General features: G+C 34.8%; 1 non-coding gene and 1 pseudogene across 2 annotated transcripts; one reads left to right on the top strand and one right to left on the bottom strand.

Annotated features, from left to right (window-relative positions):
- Nucleotides 1–464: 464 nt before the first annotated feature.
- Nucleotides 465–4312, bottom strand: LOC109813777 (G-type lectin S-receptor-like serine/threonine-protein kinase At1g11300; annotated as a pseudogene). Its single transcript, XR_014433150.1, has 7 exons — nucleotides 2895–4312; nucleotides 2664–2774; nucleotides 2229–2422; nucleotides 1944–2154; nucleotides 1474–1711; nucleotides 1248–1397; nucleotides 465–1165 (listed from the first exon to the last, which is right to left on the bottom strand). The product of XR_014433150.1 is annotated as a G-type lectin S-receptor-like serine/threonine-protein kinase At1g11300 (transcript).
- Nucleotides 4313–19614: 15302 nt separating this feature from the next.
- On the top strand, nucleotides 19615–19720 carry LOC114915724 (small nucleolar RNA R71). Its single transcript, XR_003803804.1, has one exon. It is a non-coding gene; the product is annotated as a small nucleolar RNA R71 (small nucleolar RNA).
- Nucleotides 19721–20282: the final 562 nt, after the last annotated feature.

Genomic DNA, 20282 nt, shown 5'->3' on the forward strand with positions numbered 1-20282 from the left:
TGATAAAATCGGGGACGGGGATGTTAATATCCACCCCGCCTCAGCCTCCATACCCGTCCCCGCCCCTGCCCCGCTTAATAATATAATTAAAAAATTATTTATATATATATATAAACTAAAATTAGAAATATTTATATGTAAAAATTTATATTATTTTATTTTTCTTTTATTTTTTTTAAATTGTTCATATTTATTTAAAAAAAAGAAGAAAAAAAAAAGGAGCTGGGGCGGGGCAGGGCGGGCAAACCCGAACCCTACCAAGAACGGGGATGGGTACCTAGATTTTACCTCCAACAGGTATCGAAAACGGAGGCGGGACGATTTAAATTTGCAGGAGCGAAGACAGGGAACGTAAAACTCGCCCCCGCCCCGCCCCGTTGCCATGCCTATATATGGGGCAATGGAGATTATGTTTTTAATTTGTAACCATCCAATTTATGAAAGAAAAAAGATGACAACAACAATAGCTGTAAAAAACTGACAATATTCAAAATGATTGTGAGGAACAAATGATCCAACCTCAATCAATACAACGAGAAGAATTGGTCTGATAACCTTAATAAAAACACTAGGACTACCCTAAAGAAACATGTAATATATTTTACATATCATTGCTCCTCAAACTCGTTGATTACTTGTAACTGAAATTTAATCTATAATTTTTAAGCCAGGAAGCAAACCTTTATGAAATGAATGCCCTAAGAAAGAAAAACTTGAAAGAGTTCAAAATTCTACCTAAATAGCCAATCCAATGTATACCTTCTGATAGAAAAGAAGGGTATGACTACAATGTTCCAATTTCCTACAAACTTTCTATTATTTAAATAATCTTCATTGCCTCCGAGCACTTTGTTTTCTATCTGCCTTGAATGCTTGAAATGCTAACAGAGTTGAGGGAGTTCAAGCCATTTGTTTTTACAAAGGACATTGAACTTAACATATTATGCCTCAGGGTGAATGCAGGTTTTGTTGGAGGAGGAAGATCCACAATCTCACTGTGAAGCATAGAAATTACAACAGCCATAGTGGGCCTTTCTGTAACAAATTCTTGCACACATAGAAGTCCTATGTGTATGTTCCTCAAAATGTCTTTATGAAGACTAGGATCATTTATTCTTGGATCTATTATAGATAATATATTGTTTTCTGTCCACCGCATCCAGGCCTACAATGAGAAAAAAAAAATATTTTATCTGTAGTAGGCTACAGAAGCCTTATAATGAGCTAAGAAAAAATTTGAGACTTACAAATCCTATAAGAGTCAGAAAATTCTCGCTGTCATAAAAGCTTGAATTTCGTCTTCCACTAACAATCTCCAATAGCAAAACCCCAAAGCTAAAGACATCAGATTTTTCAGAAAATAGTCCTTGCATCGCATATTCGGAGACATATAATCACTACATTAAAAAGTACCACAATTTATATATTCATCCAAGTAAGCTACTATATCTAGGATAAAGATGTTATTCTTACTATGTTCCAACAACTCTTTTAGTATTAGCTTGATCCTCATTCCTACCAAAGATTCTCGCCATACCAAAGTCTGATATTTTTGGATTTAGCTCCTCATCAAGTAAGATATTACTTGCCTTCAAGTCCCTGTGAATGATTTTTAGCCTAGAATCTCTATGAAGATAAAGCATTCCACGAGCCACTCCATCTATTATGCTAAAACGTTTTCTCCAATCAAGGACTACATTTTTTGCTGGATCTACAGAATCAAAAGGTAAAATTATATGAATTTTTCCATTTCCAGACCAAACAATGGCCTCTAAATTCTACAGTTTAATATGATTTTTAAGAAAATCAAGATTAGTGTGCTTTCAAGGAAACTTAGTGGCTGTAAAAAAATTATTCATTTTTATCAAACATTTCACATATGATATATCATAAGCACAAGGAAAATTCGATACAAATAATGTTAGGGGCATCAAAGAACTAACCAAAGACATATGCATCCAAACTTTTATTTGGCATGTACTCATAAATCAACATCTTTTCCTTCCCTTCAATGCAGCAGCCAAGAAGTCTTACAAGATTGCGGTGTTGAAGCTTGGAAATCACTACCACTTCATTCATGAATTCTTCTAGACCTTGTCCAGATGTCCTAGAAAGTCTTTTAACAGCAATTTCCTGACCATCTGGCAATTGCCCCTATAATATAACCAGCGGAAAATGAAACTATTAACAACGATTTCATATATGAATAACAGCTAAATTTAGTGTACCTTGTATACTGGACCAAAACCACCCTGTCCAAGTTTATTAGATGGGTGAAAGTTGTTTGTGGCAGTTACAAGCTTTGCAAAATCAAGTATTAATAGCTCTTGGAGTTTGACTTGTGACAGATCTCCAAATACGTTGTCACTTGTAGGTGCTCCACCTCCATTAAGTTGTAGGAATCCTTTGATGATCCTTCTAACTGATATATTACAATACCACAAATTATCCAGAGGGAGAAACAACGTACACAGGTCTAAGTGAGCACTGATCTAAAATAGTTAATCAATTAAAGAAAAACAAAATAAAAAGAGCACAAACTTGTAAACAAAAAGAATTTATTAAGTAAATTTTGAGCATGTCTTTATATAGTTTGCATATACTGTAGCATTATATAGAGAACTCGTTTCAGCAAATTTGAACCCATAATGATTATATACTACCGTGGTGGTTAGAAATCCTTCTCCACTTGATGTATGCACAAATGACAAGTAAGGTAATTCCTGTTGTTACTGTAATAATAGTAATGATGCCTATCCTGTTTCTCTCCTTATCTGCAATTTAGGAAAAATTGAGAATTGAAAATTCAGTCCTAAGTCCTGACCCTGGAGAAAGGATCAGGAAACTAATTCAAATTGTTGTGCAGATAACAACTAGCATTATGTAATGTATACCAAGTTCAGTGTAGGCTACACGAATATAAAGATCAAGTCCTCCGTTTGAGAATTGTGTTATGTCAATTAGATTCCCTGTCCAAGACATGCAACCAATCTGAGCATCATATGAATAAGCAATGCAAGAACAATTCTCCACACATCGGCTTCTGCACGTGTCTGGTTGAAGACTTAGAGATGACCTATCTGCAAAATCTGGAGCTTTCACCATTGACAGTTTCAAAAAGCCATCTGCTTTATTATCTGCACTTTGGTTTTGGCTGCCGACTCTTTCACACTGCAACCTTTTGCTCCTAACACATCCACCAGTCCACTTTTGTCTATTCCACTCCTCTTTGTTCCTTGGCTCAAACCCTTTCAAACAGCTGCATGTTGGTGAACTTTGTGAATCACAACTTGCAAAAGGCCCACATACACCATAAATATCGCAATCCGATTGATGACCATTCCAAATGACTAACCATTTTTTGTCCTCTTCATTCCACAATCTCTTTTCAATATTGCCTTGTGAATTCAGAATGATTGATAAGCCAACATCTACTTTTGTAAAAAAGAATTGAATATTTTCTTGCCCATCATCCTCTACATGTATCCCATTAAGATAATGTGTTTTCATATTGGGAATCCCTATAAAGGACTTACCATTCCATGGACCAGTGCGCCAGAATGGGCGAGTTTCATTCCAAATGAATACTTCAGGTATACTAAGGCGTTCAAGACTTGCAGAGAAGCTCCCAGTGGATGCATCAGAAGCACTTTTCCATGAAGTTACTTTTACTTTCTCACCTGTAACTTTGTTAGTTGTAAGCTTCATGTTGGGTAACAATGCATTGCAAGGATGCTGGAAACTTTCCCACACGTTGCTTCCTGTTGTGCTTTCCACTAGTACAAGGTTCCCAGAATCTAGAAGTTTGGAAGTACATTTGGATCCAAGATTGGACACATTTGTTGACCAAATAACATGTTTCTTCCCATTCAGAACCACAAGATTGCTATCTTCAGATATGGTAACAACTCCAGAGGAATCATTCAGTGGTTGGTTTCTGTTAGCAACCCATATGATTGTGGACTCATCAGACTTCCACCAAATTCCAACGTAGCGCTTTGTAGAGTTTTGAGGGGTGAAGAACCCCAACGTGAAGTTACCATCTCTGGAGGTTAAAGTTTCAGGGTCCTTGATGAACTGAGATGACGTGATGGTGTCTGTGGAAGCACCAACATCTGAAAAGAGAAAACATGGCATAATCAAAACCAAGAACAAGTTTGTGCACCCACTGAAACCCATTTTTCATAGATATCTTTACTTTCCGTTAATGCACGGAACTTTTAAGGGGCGGGAGGGACGATTGAGACCCTCTAAATTTTGGAATTGAAGACTTAATATGTGTTGAATTTTTAGTTTTTTTTGGAGAAGTATTATATGTGGTTATACACAAGGTATTTAAACATCTCCGTATTCAAATGATATTATTTTACTTTTGGCATGAGTTATCGTGAATGTGCTTGTTATCATCCATTGTCTAAAAAATCTCGTGCTAATAAGATTTTATGTGTTTAAAAACACATATTTTATTCTTGTGTTTTTGTTTTTATCTCAATGTTTCTTTCTTAAAAGAACCTAATTTCCTATTCAGCAACGAGAATTCATGTCCATTATTGTATTTCTTTTTTGGTAGTTTGTAGAGGTATATTTTTGACCCATGTATTAGCTCTTATGCAACTGATGGTGTTTTATTTTTATTCGTATTGTTTGTATTTTGTATAGATATTTTTAAAGAAGAATTTAAATATTGATGTGCACAAGGTATTTACATATTTTTCTATATTAATATGATAGTTTCTGTTTTAAAACTAAGCCGTGATAGATCTTTTCTTAATTATTATTACTTAAAAAATCTCACATTAATAAAAATTTTGTGTGTTTATAAACTCATATTTATCTTACTATAATTAATATGGACATTTTCTTAATTTTACAAACTAAAATAAAAATATTTATCACTTGTAGGGACTTAAATAAGTATTTACTTTGTATTATAAATAATTTATCTATTTATAATATATAAATTTAAAGCTCTAAAATCATACTATTACACATCACTATATTATTGTTTGTTGCGTATGCAAAATTACATCTGTAATTTTTTCTACAATCTTCTATCACATTTCCTTTCTATAAGTTACTCTCCACTCAATTCACCTTTTATCATTGTCAATTTTAAGCTAAATTAACTTATTTAATCATTCATCTCTATATTATTTAACTCTCACTTCACACTCTAATGCTAGAGGAAATCTAGGGGTGATATTCTTTCACCCTTTTATTTTTCATTTCTTTTTTTACTCCTTAACATCTACACCAAACACATGATTAACATCAATCATATATATATATATATATATATATATATATATATATATATATATATATATATTAGTAAATTTTAAGAAAGATAAGTTTGAGATTTGAACTTCAATATTTATTATGATGGGACTTCTAAATGACGGATCCAACACTCTGTAAGATATTTTTAAAAAAATAAAATTAATAATCATCGTTATTATATAGATAAAGAATAAAATATAAATATTAAAAACAATTATTAATAACTTTAATATATAAAATTAAAAATATAAATATAATATTTTTTATATATATTCTAATAATTTAATTAAAATAAGAAAATGTGCAATTTTGTCACTGTTTCACTAATTTAGATCTAGTACTGCATTATTCTGACTATCTAACTTTCTTACTACTAACATTTAAGAACTTCTCCACTACGCTTGATCGATTGAGACTTTTCCTAAGTGATATTTTTTGGTCTTTTAGACCGAGACTTTATTCCAAACCTTGTTAATAATCAACACGGTTTGGTATATGTCTTGGCTTGCAACAGCGTATTGGAATTTATCATTATGATTATTTTCGGTGAATAAGTTGCCTTTCATCTGGAATGGACCAATTAGTCAATTGCATCTCATCTTATCATCACCAAAAAAAAAATCAACTAAAACTTTATCAATTCATTAACAAAATATTATCATTATGAAATTGTGAATTGCTAAATACTATCTACGACCATTAAAACACTATTGTACATTGTCATTTTTACATCATATGTATTACAATTAATTGTTTTAGATTAAGGGTAGGGGGTAGGGGTAGGTAGATGGATCTGGATTCGCGAACTGGTTCGTAAACCTGCGGATTTCGTGGAAAACAGATCTATTTTTTTTAAATCCGTATGACTATGTTTAATTTTTGAGTCCGGCCCGTAAAGTCCGCGGACTTGGCGAATTTAATCCGCAGGCTCGCGGGCTTCACTAATTAATAATTTTTAATATTACGATTTTAATATTATGTTGTATATTTAATTTTTTAAATTATTATGGCATTAAAATTATGTTTAGTTGGTATGTATTTGTCATTTGAATTATTTTTATGACATTTTGATGCTTTTATTATTGAAAGTTTGGTACTATTATTTAAGTATTTATAATTATTTTTATTTTAATTTTTTAATATTTAGTATTTTAAACCATTTTAACTATTGATAAACTTTAGTATGATAAAATTTAGCTTATAAATAAAAAAATATTTTTTTCTTCTAATTTTATGTATTTTTATTTTTTAAAAATTTATTTTTTTGAATCATTATTTAGGCCCGCGGACCGGTCTGTTATACACGGATTTTGGCGGGCCGGATACGGACTTAAAAAATAAGTTCATTTATTTTACGGACCGGACTTATCCAGCCCGTATAAAACGCGGGTTTTACGGACCAGGCCTTAAACGGGTCAGACTGGTCCGTATACCCACCCTAGTTAAGGTTAGTTTATGAACACCCTCCCTCCTTAACCAACGAACACCAAAGCGGATAATACTTCGGATGCAATGACCTTAACAATGACAGCGGACTTACGGTAGGAACATTTGCCCCTTAGCATCGACTAGGAGACTTGTTCAGTTATGCCTAAAAGTCCCACATCGCTCAGGAGTCGAGGTTAAGGGTAGTTTACAAACACCTTCCCTTCTCAACTCATTGAGGCGCCTTTTGAAGGACCAAACTATGACGGTTCAACGAGTACCAAAGCTGACAACACCTCGGATACAATGACCCTAACGATGACAACGAACTTATGGTAGGAACATTTGACACTAGAAGAAGGGCCTAGACCACTCTTGCCCCTTAGCATCAACTGGAGGACTTGTTCTGGTATGCCTAAAAGTCCGACATCGCTTAGGAATCGAAGCTAAGGGTAGTTTATAAACACCATCCCTCCTTAACCTACTGAGGTGCCTTTTAAAGGACAAAATCGTGATGGTCCAACAAGCGCCAAAGCGGACAATACTTGCGGTGACCCTAACGATTACAGTAAACTTACGGTAGGAAAAACAATTGATGTCAACAAAAAGGAATATAGTAATATTCTTTTTTTAATTTGAATAAACTATTTTACATATATTATAGAATATATTAATGTAAAAAGTCATTTTATTTACATAGTTTTTAAAATAACTGATATAAAGTTTTTTTTTTACATCAATTATTAAATTAAAACATATGTAAGAAAAAAATAGATTTTACATTAGTTCAAAATATAACTAATGTAGAATATTGCGTCTTCAGTTTTAAAATCTTAGGGTGAAATATTTTTTAAATTTGGGCGAGGTTTTCTCAACATTTTGTGGGTTTATTGTTGTCCCTTGACTTCCTTTTCAATCAATTATTTTTTTTTCTCACAACTACAAATTTTTCCTTCTAAATTTGTACCATGTAACAATTTTATCATATCTTACTTATAATAAAACGAAGCACTTCTACATAAATTTTTCATGCAATAATTATTATAATTCATAATTTCTCCTCATAATCTATGCAATAATTTATCCTTCGCCATAATTTCTGCAGAAAACAAATATTGCTCCTGATAAAAGCAATATCATTCTAATAGTTATTTATGATATTTAATAATGTCACTTTAAAATAATTAATAATTAATTTTATTATTTGCAATTTTAATTTTTATTATATTATATGTATTTGGTGCTATTACAAAAAGGTATGAGACAATATATGACTCTTAAGACTATAAAATAGAGATATTAATATATAAACATTAATAAGCAAGGACACCAAAAACAGACAAAAGGTAATAGTAATAAAATTAAATGCAATGCATATATATAAATAGGTTAGTTTTGGTGTAAAAGTGAAAAAAAAAACAAAAAAAATTACACTCTCCTCCTCTGAAAAATATAAATATTACATTGTTTTTCCCTCCTATGTTAAAAATTAATTATAATTTTTCCCTTCACAAATTCCTGTAATAACAACCTAACAAATCACTACGTTTAATATAATATAAATACTATGTTGTGAAAAACATAAGAAATTTACTAACTTAGGATTATCATACAATACCTAGATATATATTTGCCAGAATCCAAAAATTTTCAATTTTTCCACAGATGATTTAGACTTTAAAACTTTATTAATTAGGAAATGCCTGGACACCAAACTAATCCCCAACTAATAGTTTTGAAAAGAGTTCATGAAGTCGTCACCGATGTTTTGCTCGAAACATCAGAAAAAGAAAAGAATTTTAAAATACCAAAATGGCCTTTATAACTAGAATTTGGTTTAAAGGTCGATTATGTGTAGGAAAGGTATTAGGCACCCTACAACGCCCTAAATCGGTACTCTATAATGAGACTAGCGTGATTGCAAACAATAATTTAAATATTAAGTTCCCTTTTATTAATAATTATTTACATATTTACACGATTTTCCTTAAAACGCTTACATTTTTGCTTTCGTTTATAATAAAAAGGATAGATAGTAAAGAAAAGTACATCTTAATACGAGCTTTTATAGATATTTCCAATGTAGTAAATTTGAGGTGCTTTTTGGCTACCTTTCACACTTCAAAATACTCACAAATCATAAGAAATACAACAAAAAAGAAAGAGAAGCCTCTAGATTTTAGAGGGACTATTCAGAGACTAAATTTTTGGTCCCTAAACACTATTCACAAGCCTTTTATTTATAGGCACAGAAATCCACCATAACAGACCATTTTAAATTCAGAATGGGTCGTTCTAGAATTTTCTGTTACGTGCAAAATTTGAACCTGGAACGACTCGTTCCTAGAGCAAAATGGGCCGTTTTGGATTTGAATTTTGCATGCAACAAACTAGGCTAGAATGGGACATTCTAACCTAGGGTTGCAGGCCTTTTTCTAAGCTTGAAATAATTCGTTCCTGTTTGGGAACGGTCCATTCCGAGCTACTAATTCTAGTATTCTATATTTTGGATCTTAGGATGTCATGTTAGCATGTTCTGGTGTTATTTTCGAGCCTTTGGGAACTTCTTCTACTTGTTGAAAGTTCATTTCTTTTTTTTTGTGCCCCCGGACGAAATTAGGTGTCTACAATATCTATGCAACAAATATATGTATAGGTGCAAAAAACATAAAATAGTTTCTGTCAATTTTGACTTGAAAACATAAAAGGTTACAACAAAATCTTGTATATATGTACAAATATACATCTAGTACAACAATACTAAAAACATAAAGCCTAAACATGGTCAAGCCTCCCTATATGCATGTTATTTCAGAACAGCTCAGTAAACATAAAAGTCATCTCCAGCATGGCCATCCAATAAGCATGCCCTTCAACCTAATCCTCTCCTACTCCCATAAGAAGTATGATCATAGCAGTCCAACAACATGAAAAAGCAGGGGTAATCTTGTGAAAGAAATATCATATCATCAAATAAAGAGCTAAACAACTTCAAACAACACATGCAACTTTATCGAGTTATCTTTACAACTTAAACATAACAGTAATTGAAAGAACATCCACAACTTAACAACATAAGCAACTAAAAATAAGAGAAACTAAACAACTTAAACAATCAAGCAATTGAACAACTAATTTGTCATCATGTGTAATAACTTATGGAGATCTCCTAAAATTGAGTGAGCACTCTAAGTGGCTTGACTCTTCACAACCACAATGGCTAGTGTAAACACCAAATTTTTTCTTAATTATGTATCTTTGTCATATATGTAATTAAGAATTATATTTTATGTTTTTTTGTTGTTTTTAGCCTTTGAGAGGTGGAAGTTAGGGTTGCGATAACTCTAAACTTAAGTTGAAAAAGATATAACTTAAGTGTTTGAGAGTTGGCTGGATGAGGACTGGAGTATATAAGGTGAATTCTAAGAAATGAACTTAATAAGTTTATAATTCCAGAATTAAAGAGTAGTTAGTGAGAGGTGCTCTAAAGCCAACGAAATCTAATCTTTGACCTAATTCCATCAGAAGATCTTTTTTCTTCCTATGATTGATAATTGGTGTGGTAGAAGTTGAGATTCAAGCTAAGGAGTTGAGAATTTTAAGAAAAAGTCATCGTATGAAGGGTTTTGAGATTTATCTATTCCTTTCTTTCCTTGATTTTTTTTTGGGGGGGGGGGGGGGGGGTTTAAGCCAAATCACATTCCTGCAAGGTGCATAAATCACCTTCGCGTTAGACACAACTTCATGGCTTCGGGTGTGATGGAAGGTAAAGGCTCTTTACTTCACTGGTGCCAAGTGTGGGATGTGTAGCGTCAATTGTGAGTTAGTTATGGGCTCTTTTACTTGGTTACATCAAGTGCGGGATAAAAGGCGTTAGGCATAATTGCATTATGAGCTCTCTAATTGGGGATGCCGCAAGTTGAGTTGCATTGGACGTGACCAAGTTAGAGGCTGTCTACTTCAAAAAAAAACCATCTACTTTATTATCTGTACTTTTTTTTTGTTTGTCGACTCTTTCGTAATGCAAACTTGTGCTCCAAACATTTCCATTAGTCCAATTTTGTCTATTCCATTCCTCCTTGTTGTTCTTTGGCTCAAACCCTTTTAAATAGTTGCATGTTGGTGAACTTTTTGAATTACAACTTGCAAAAGGCCCACATACACCATAAATATCGCAATCTGATTGATGGATTTTTCATGTGATTACCCATTCTTTCTCTCTTTCATTCCATCAGTTCTATTCAATATTGCCTTGTGAATTCAAAATATTGACTACCATGCAAGATTCTTCTACCACCACAGCAAAAAGAGTTTTTAGCAACATTTAAAAAATGTTACTTAATCGTGTATAAATGTTAATTTTTTTGTTACATATTATTAAATGTTGTATATAGTCCATGTTGCTAAAGATTTTTAATAATATTTTTACATAATTCTGCAACATTTTTCAAATGTTATCAAAATGTTATTTTTGTAACATTTAAATGATCGATGTTGTTAAGTTTGTGACTCCTAGCCTCTTAGGAGTTCTATAAGCTAAGGTTGAAGATTGATAAGTGTTATGATTTCATTAAGTTTATGGTCCAATTTGAAACACTTATATCAACTTTTGATGGCTTGAGATCTTGCTTTGAACTCAAAAAGTATCTAAATTGGTAAAATATTAATTTTAGTCTTTAAACCATGTTTTTAGGTAACTTACAAATGTTTGGTTGCTATTTTGTAGCTCAGGAGAGAGTTAGGAAACATGGAAGGGAGCAAAGGCCAAATTGGTGAAGTTTCAAGATAAAAGGAATTTTTGGCTAAGTCTTCACGCTAAGTCTTATTAGATCCATGCTTAGCCTTAACTTGGCAGAAAGTTGATGAAACAAACTCTAATGTCCAAGCTAAGCGTGGAAACTAGTGCTAAGTGTTAGTGTTCTAGAAACTAATCCCCTTTTAGCTCAATGTCCCATGCTTAGCGTGGCATCTCACACTTGGCATGAAAAGTGCTAACATGTCATTATTTATAAAGGACAAAATTTTTTATGACCTAGAGAAGCAAGATTCGAAGACAATCATTAGTTCTTGAAGTCTATGTGGTGGCTAGAGAGCTTTAGAGCCTTTAAGATCAAGCTTCTTCTTTTCTTCATCAATTTGTAGTGTTCTACACATTTATGTGTAGTTAAACTCTCCCTTGTTGAGGTTTGATGTAACTGAACTCATTCTCATGTATACTCTCTAAGTTATCAATCTTATTTGTTATTCAATTTTATTTCTATGTCTTCTTTGCTTGATGCTTGTTATGGTTTGACCTCCCTTAACATAAACTTGAGGTTTTTAAGAGATTGGAAGATACTTATAAACCTTTGAATGGAAATAGAGCAAATAATGGTGCTTATATCTAGGAATAGAGTAACTTCCATTAGTATTTTGTAAGCTCTTGTTTTGAAAGTTGGTTTCTTGGTTAAACAATTCAAGGAATTGATAGATTAATTTAGAAACTTTTATTTCAACTTGTAAGGAATTTAGGGTTGGTTATATTTGTGAGTGATTAATAAATTCTGAATTATAACTGGTTAGAGCTTGTTTGTAAACATGAGAGGAAGGTTTGTGAAGTTAAACCCCAACATTTATCAATATTGGTTTAAAAATCAAGTTCTGCACTCTAAGTGTTTGCGAAAATTCCAAAAAGATTTATCATAACATTCACATTGTTTGGGTACATTCTTTATTGCAACAAACCAAAATTTTCCTTTTTATTAGCTCAACTTAGTATAACAAGTGATTGTGTCAAGTGTTGCATAAGTCCCTTGGGAGACAATACTCATACTTATCATTGAAATTCTTGTACGATTTGGTACACTTGCCAAGGGGATAGCAAAGACATTCCTAGTTAGCAACCACTAATTATATATCAAATATCAAAGTTCATTTATCTTAAGTATAACTCTATAATTATATATACTCTTTATGTATCATTCATTTACTTAATGTGAGACTTTAATTATGGGAAACAATTAGAGATGAAAAAAGTATACTCTTTATATGACATTTTTTGTACTCGATGTAGGAATTTGACTTTGTAAACAATTAGAAAGAAGAATATTGAGATAAAAAAATGTTACTTACTATAGGAACATTTTTCAAAAATGTCAGATAGAAAATATAACTTACACATTTCTTAACTAGTACAATATGTGACTGTAGATACCCAATTTCATCTGGGGGCACACAAACAAGCAAATGGACCTCCGTTATGAAGGGAAGGAGCTTCCGAAGCAGGCAAACAACAAGACAGGACATCAGAAGGCCTAAAGGCCAAATAAGGTGGTTTTAGTAGCCCGGAATGAGCTGTTCCAAAATTGTAACGGGTCGTTTCGAACCCCGGAACGGGCCGTTCCAATATCAGAACTGGTCGTTCCAACGTGACTAAAACACCTAAAGAGTGCTAGGCTGGAACGGGTCATTCCAATACCAGAACAGGCCGTTCCAAACAAGTCAAATTTGGAACGGGCCGTTCTGGAAAGGGCAACTTTATGTTAATTTCCACTCTGGAACGGGTCGTTCCGTTTTCAGAATGGGCCGTTCCAGGGTGCGTAATTTGCACATAACGATTGGCCCAGAATGGGCCATTCCAAATCCAGAACGGGCCGTTCTGGCCCCCTTCTGATTCCTATAAATAGAAGCCTCGGGCACAGTTCTCAGGACAGCTAGAGAAATTTCAAATAAGACTCCTTTGAGCACGAAAATTCTCTATCTCTCTCCCTTCTATGGTATTTCTTGAGATTTGTAGGGGTGCTTAATACCTTCTCTACTCATAATCGACCCCTGAATCTAATTCTAGTTATCAAGGCCATTAATGGAATTTTTAAAAAACTTTTTATTTTTCCAATGTTTGAGTAAAATATTGGTGGTGACTCCATGAACTCATTTTTCAAAACCATTAATTAAGGATTAGTCTAGTGTCCTAACATTTCTTAATTGATGAAATTTTCAAAAGGATGTCTAAATCATAGGTCGCGAGATCGGAAATTTTCGGGTTGCGACAGATGGCGACTCCACTAGGAACGTTTAAAGAGGGTTAGGCCTATTTAATTGATGAAGTTAATAAAATAAAAATAATAATTTAAATATTTATCCCCTTTACTTTGTCTGTTTGATTTGCTTGGCTTTCATATTTGTTTGCCTGTTTAAATTTACCACTTGTTTGAATAAAAATTGTACACAAACCTTTGCACACAACAGTTCCCCCTACACCTGGGGGCATGAGGGTATTAAACATAGGGAGTGGTTGACGTACGACCGGCCCAAGATGATCGTGAATGAGTGTACATTGATTGTGCATGTGTGTGTGCATTTGTTTGCATTATTTGTTCTAATAAGAGTGGATTGGAATTTTAAAACAAGCAAACTGATAATAAAAATATAAAAAACTAAAGAAATTTATACCCCTTTTGTACATTCTTAGGCCATCATATCATAGCATCATATAAGTAGTTTCCTTTCAAAAAAAAAAATATGTATAATAGCTTTAAAAAATATATATATTCGTATCATGCATCATATCCCATAGTTAATCAAAACATGATAAAGTTTAGGCAAAAAAAAATGCCATGCATTCTAGGTTAAGATTAGGTAGTAGCAACATGTAGAGAAACTTAAGAAAAGTGAATGCTCTAATATACGACAATATTTGCGCTCTAAAGGAAAAAACCAAATCAATTTTTAAAAAAATAAGCCCTTGCTTTGATATGTTTATTGAAGTAAGTCTTCTTAGAATCCAATATAGATTCTCGCTTAATATTGCCAAAATCTATTTGAGCATTCATAGATAAATAAATCAATGAGACTAATATTTATTAATTATCAACTTTCTTTACATTCTGCATTACATTCATTTAGAACATATTCTTCCTTGTAAAAGAATAAATGAGAATAAAAAGGGAAATTAACCTATGTCCGTTAGTCGGAAGTAATGGAAAGTAAGTCGCTAGTAGCCAAGTCCACACGATGGAACGGGGCACGCTCAATGGTGAAACTAGTTATTATCCAAAGGGCAACGGGAAAGGAATGCCAAAATTAACTATCAAGACATCGGGCCTTTTCCCATACAACAAGGATGAAGCCGTGTTGGGGGTCCGTGAGAATCCAAGCATCATCATCAAATGACCCATCCAGCATTACTAAGAAGGAGGACAAATCTCAAACGTGTAGAGCAAGTGGATAGAATTTTCTTATCAAGATAATTATAATATGGAAAAGGAGTATCATGTTTGAAGACATTGTTTGTCAAAAGCCCGCTAGGACAAAAACCCGCAAAGGGCGTCCTAGGCAAAAAATTAGGGTTCAAAAAAAAAAATAAATAAAGAAAGTCAAAAGTCCCGATAGGATACATCCTATGCAAAAATTAGGGATACAAAAAAGGTAATGTCTTCCAGAGTTGAAAGTCGAAAGGCAGCTCAGGTATCCTTTTCAAAAAAAAAAAAAAGACTCCATGAAAATTCTATGCCAAAACTCTATTGTCGCTCCTACCTACAGTCAGCTCCTATGAAAGGCTATAGATACATCAAGCAAGTGGAGGACTAGCTCTATAGTCAAATCACCCAGGCCTCTCTAAGGGGAAACCTCCTTCTATTTCTCTGTGTATGAATCATGGACTCAGGGCATGCCCGGGCCTTTGAGCTACATTAAAAGGGCACGTGTAAATCAAAAATATTATCTTTAATGCCATACATCTTTCTACTTCAATTATTTTCCTCCTTCAACATTCTAAGCCTTGTCAACAAACCTTAAATGAACACGCATATTTGAAATAGGGACGTCATTAAAAATAATGGCTTAATAGACGATAAGGAACACATAAAGATCAATCAAATTTGACATGACTTGTGGATAGAAGTCCAAACAAAATGAGTGCAAGGGGAATCCCTCTTTAATGAAGGAATGAAGAATGATCACAAATGTTGCAAAAAAAAAAATAAAAGCCCGGCAGGAAACCCACTAAGGGGGCTATGCAAAAGTTAGGGCAGGGTCCGCTAGGAGACTCACGAACAAAAAGGTTAACCTAGGCAAAAGTAAGGATCGAAAAGGAAATGTCTGCTAGGAAACATATCTCAAGTTACCTAGACAAAAGTTAGGACAAAGCAGCATCCCGAACTGAAAACTGAGAGTTAGGTCGGGAAGATCATTTAATCAATAAGCAACCTCAAGTCATCATTTAACTTTGAAAGGAATATTAAGCTAATGTGGAAAATGGTTTCCTTACTTTGAATGTGCTTGTTCATCAGCCTAAACACTAGCCAACCTCGGCCAGCCGTTCTTCTAAAATCAACAACAAAAAATCCTTTTAAAACAAATCTTTTGAAAAATAAAAAATATCCCTTTCTTCTCTTTTCTTGACCGATATGGCATTAAGATAGTATTGAGAGATACACGGAATATGCACAGTGAACACTCACAGGGAAAAGTTGGAGGTGTCCTAGAATAGATTCTAGGTACACCTGATCTAAGAGCTAACATATCATATCCAGTACAGACGAGAGGGCTGAACTACACAAACCTCAAGTTCAAGAAGCAACACTTGGAATGAATTCGACAGGACTAAAGGTTGACAATCCACACCATCGATTAATGCGCATAGATCAATTTCTTGGAAGCAAAAAAAAAAACAAATTTGCATTTTAAGCATTAGCGTAGAGACATCATTGCATAGCATGCATATGGCACAAGGATGCACAAAAAGGGTATATAAAAAAAAATCAGAAAATTCAATCCATTCTTGCCTTACATTTTCATGTGCATTCATGCATCTATGCTTTATACTTGCCATGGGACATCCACAACCATCCATCGACAATCAAAAAATTGGTCATCAACAAAACCGAAAAGACTCTACATCACGCCTGGAGAGGCATCACAATACTTACACGACAGGGGCAGCACCAGAATTCTTGTCACCCATCCACTTTTCCCACCAACACAGGGGCACATCAAACATCTCCTGCCCATCCACCTAGGGGCAGTCTTTCATCCCACAACACCAACAAGAAAAGCCAAAAAGAAAACACAAATTCCAATTGACAACATTTGAACAAAAGACAAAAGCAGCCCAAATTAGAGGCATCATGACACACCTCCTGCCCAACATCCTTGGGGCAATATCTACCACAAGTCAAGTAAACCAATGAGGGCACCGACAGTTTCCTCAAAATACAACAAAGGTCTGGAGAGACTGTACTCACCTCTCAATCTGGTATATGACAAAGTCGTGAGGGAAAGGTCTGGAGAGACTGTACTCACCTCCTAATTCGGTATACGACAAAGCCGTGAAGGAAAGGTCTGGAGAGACTGTACTCACCTCCTAATTCAGTATACGACAAAGCCGTGAAGGAAAGGTCTAGAGAGACTATGCTCGCATCCCAATCCAGTATACGACAAAGCCGTGCGGGAAAGGTCTGGAGAGACTGTACTCGCATTCCAATCCGGTATACGACAAAGCCGTGAGGGAAAGGTCTGGAGAGACTGTACTCGCATCTCAATCTGGTATATACGATAAAGCCGTGAGGGAAAGGTCTGGAGAGACTGTACTCACATCCCAATCCGGTATACGACAAAGCCGTGAGAGAAAGGTCTGGAGAGACTGTACTCACATCCCAATCCGGTATACGAAAAAGCTGTGAGGGAAAGGTCTGGAGAGACTATACTCACCTCCCAATCCGGTATACGACAAAGCCATGAGGGAAAGGTCTGGAGAGACTGTACTCACATCCCAATACGGTATACGACAAAGTCGTGAGGGGAAGGTCTGGAGAGACTGTACTCACATCCCAATCTGGTATACGAAAAAGCTGTGAGGGAAAGGTCTGGAGAGACTGTAGTCATCTCCCAATCCGGTATTTGACAAAGCCGTGAGGGAAAGGTCTGGAGAGACTGTACTCACATCCCAATACGGTATACGACAAAGCCGTGAGGGAAAGGTCTGGAGAGACTGTACTCACATCCCAATCTGGTATACGACAAAGTCGTGAGGGAAAGGTCTAGAGAGACTGTAGTCATCTCCCAATCCGGTATACGACAAAGACGTGAGGGAAGCTAAGCTATGAAAATACTCCCTCTTCAACAAGCTACAAATAAAAGAACGCACTATCACAAGAGAAACAATGGGGCATCTACTTGAAGATCAAAGATCAGGTGTACAGTTCGTCGGCCTTGTGACCCAATAGAGTATGTAACTAACACTCAACTTCTCTAAAGGGCGAGGACACGAGCAAATACACATATCCAAGAGAAGGAACGTAGAAGCGCCAACACCAAAGAGACGAGGAGGAGACCCGGATGAAATGTCTACGTCTTTACTTACCTTTGGAAAAGCAAAACATAGCTACTCCAAAGGACAAGTAAAGAGGGGCAGCTGTAGACACCCAATTTTGTCCGGGGGCACACAAACAAGGAAATGGACCTCTGTTATGAAGGGAAGGAGCTTCTGAAGTAGGCAAACAACAACATAGAACATCAGAAGGCCTAAAAGGCCAAATAAGGTGGTTTTAGTAGCCTAGAACGGGCTGTTTCAAAATTGGAATGGGCCGTTTTGAAACCCCGGAATGGGCCGTTCCAATATCAGAACTGGCTGTTCTAACGTGACTAAAACACCTAAAGAGTGCTAGGTTGGAACGGGTCATTCCAATACCAGAATGGGCCTTTCCAAACAAGTCAAATTTGAAACGGGCAGTTCTAGAAAAGGCAACTTTGTGTTAATTTCCACTCTGGAACGGGCCATTCCATTTTCAGAATGGGTCGTTCCAGGGTGCGTAATTTGCACATAACGATTGACCCAGAACAGGCCGTTCTGAATCCGGAACGGGCCTTTCTAGCCCCCTTTTGATTCCTATAAATAAAAGCCTCGGGCACAGTTCTCAGGGCGGCCAGAGAAATTTCGAATAAGACTCCTTTGAGCACGAAAATTCTCTATCTTTCTTCCTTCTATGGTATTTCTTGAGATTTGTGTCGCATCTCTATCTTCTCTCTCCCTCCTATTATATTTCTTGAGATTTGTAAGGCATACTATAGTGTGAAAGGTCGCCACAAAGCACCTTCTCCATATTTGAAGATTCAATAAAGCTCGTTCAAGAGGTATTTCAGTCAATCTTCTTCTCTTCCTTTTATTTCTCATATTTATCTTTTTTTTTTGTTATAATAAACGTCATAATGTTGATATTTTAGGGTTAATCGCTTAATTTATATTTTAAGCATGTAAATAAACATTAAGAAAGGGGATTCAATATTTAATTTATTAATTTTTATCATGTTAATTTCATCATAGGGTACTGATTTAGGGCGTTGTAGGGGTGCTTACTACCTTCTCTACTCGTAATTGACCCCCGAATCCAATTCTGGTTATCAAGGCCATTAATGGAATTTTTAAAAAACCTTTTCTTTTTCCAATGTTTTGAGTAAAATATTGGTGGTGACTCCATGAACTCATTTTTCAAAACCATTAATTAAGGATTAGTATGGTGTCCTAGCATTCCTTAATTGATGAGATTTTCAAAAGGATGTCTAAACCATAGGTCGTGAGATCGGAAATTTTTGGGTTGCGACAGTGACAGAATATATATATATATATATATATATATATATATATATATATATATATATATATATAAAGTATATTATATACAGGTTCATACAATTCAATTAATGACCACTAGTTCGACCAGTAACCTGTCAACCTAGTATTTCAACTAGGTTTATCATTAATTTGATTTTGATAACACTAATTTTAGTTCATTGTTTAATTAAAGAGCTAAGGGAGAAGATCATTGTGTGAAGGTAGGCAAAAAAGAAAAGATAAGCCAAGGAGAATTAAGAATCATGGTGCTTGAGTGATCTAATCCTTCAAAGAAGAATTGAATAATGAGACATCGGTTGAAACCATGTTGTGGACAAGCTTCAAGATATCCCTTGTAACGCTCCCATGCTTCATAAATAGTTTCATTTCTTCCTTGTTAAAGTTAGTGATTTTCTTCCTTAATTCCTTAGTCTTGGAAGTGTCGCCACCGGCCCGAAACGGGCTTTCGGCATTCGCGAAGGATGGTTGGACTCTTTTATTTGTTTTAAAAATATGGATTGCTAGAATGACTTATTCTCAAACTGAGACCTTGTCAAACGAGCAATTTTATTAAAAGGCTCACCAATCCATGTTAATCCCAAGCGGGACCCTCCATGGATTAGCGGTTTTCATAAAAAGGAAGGGTTCATGGAGTCGCCACCAATGTTTTACTCAAAACATTGGAAAAAGAAGTTTAAGGCAATCGATTCAAAAATCGACTTCGGCCATGACAACCAGAGTCGGGTAAGGGAGTCGGTTACGCGTGGGGAAGGTGTTAGCACCCCACAGCGCCCCTTTCGGGTTCCCTGTGACAGATTATTTCTAAAAATAATAGTGCAAAATTACTAAATTACCCCTATTTATTCTAAGCAATTATAAATTAACTATCTACATGATGACAGTTTAAATATGTACACACAGAAAGCGGTAAAAGAAGGGACTTTAAAGAGATAAACCTTTGAAGCGTGCTTTCTTATATATCTTGACA

This window comes from Cajanus cajan, chromosome 4, assembly GCF_000230855.2.
Source record: "Cajanus cajan strain Asha chromosome 4, NIPB_CcT2T_4, whole genome shotgun sequence".
Classification (NCBI taxonomy): Eukaryota; Viridiplantae; Streptophyta; class Magnoliopsida; order Fabales; family Fabaceae; genus Cajanus; species Cajanus cajan.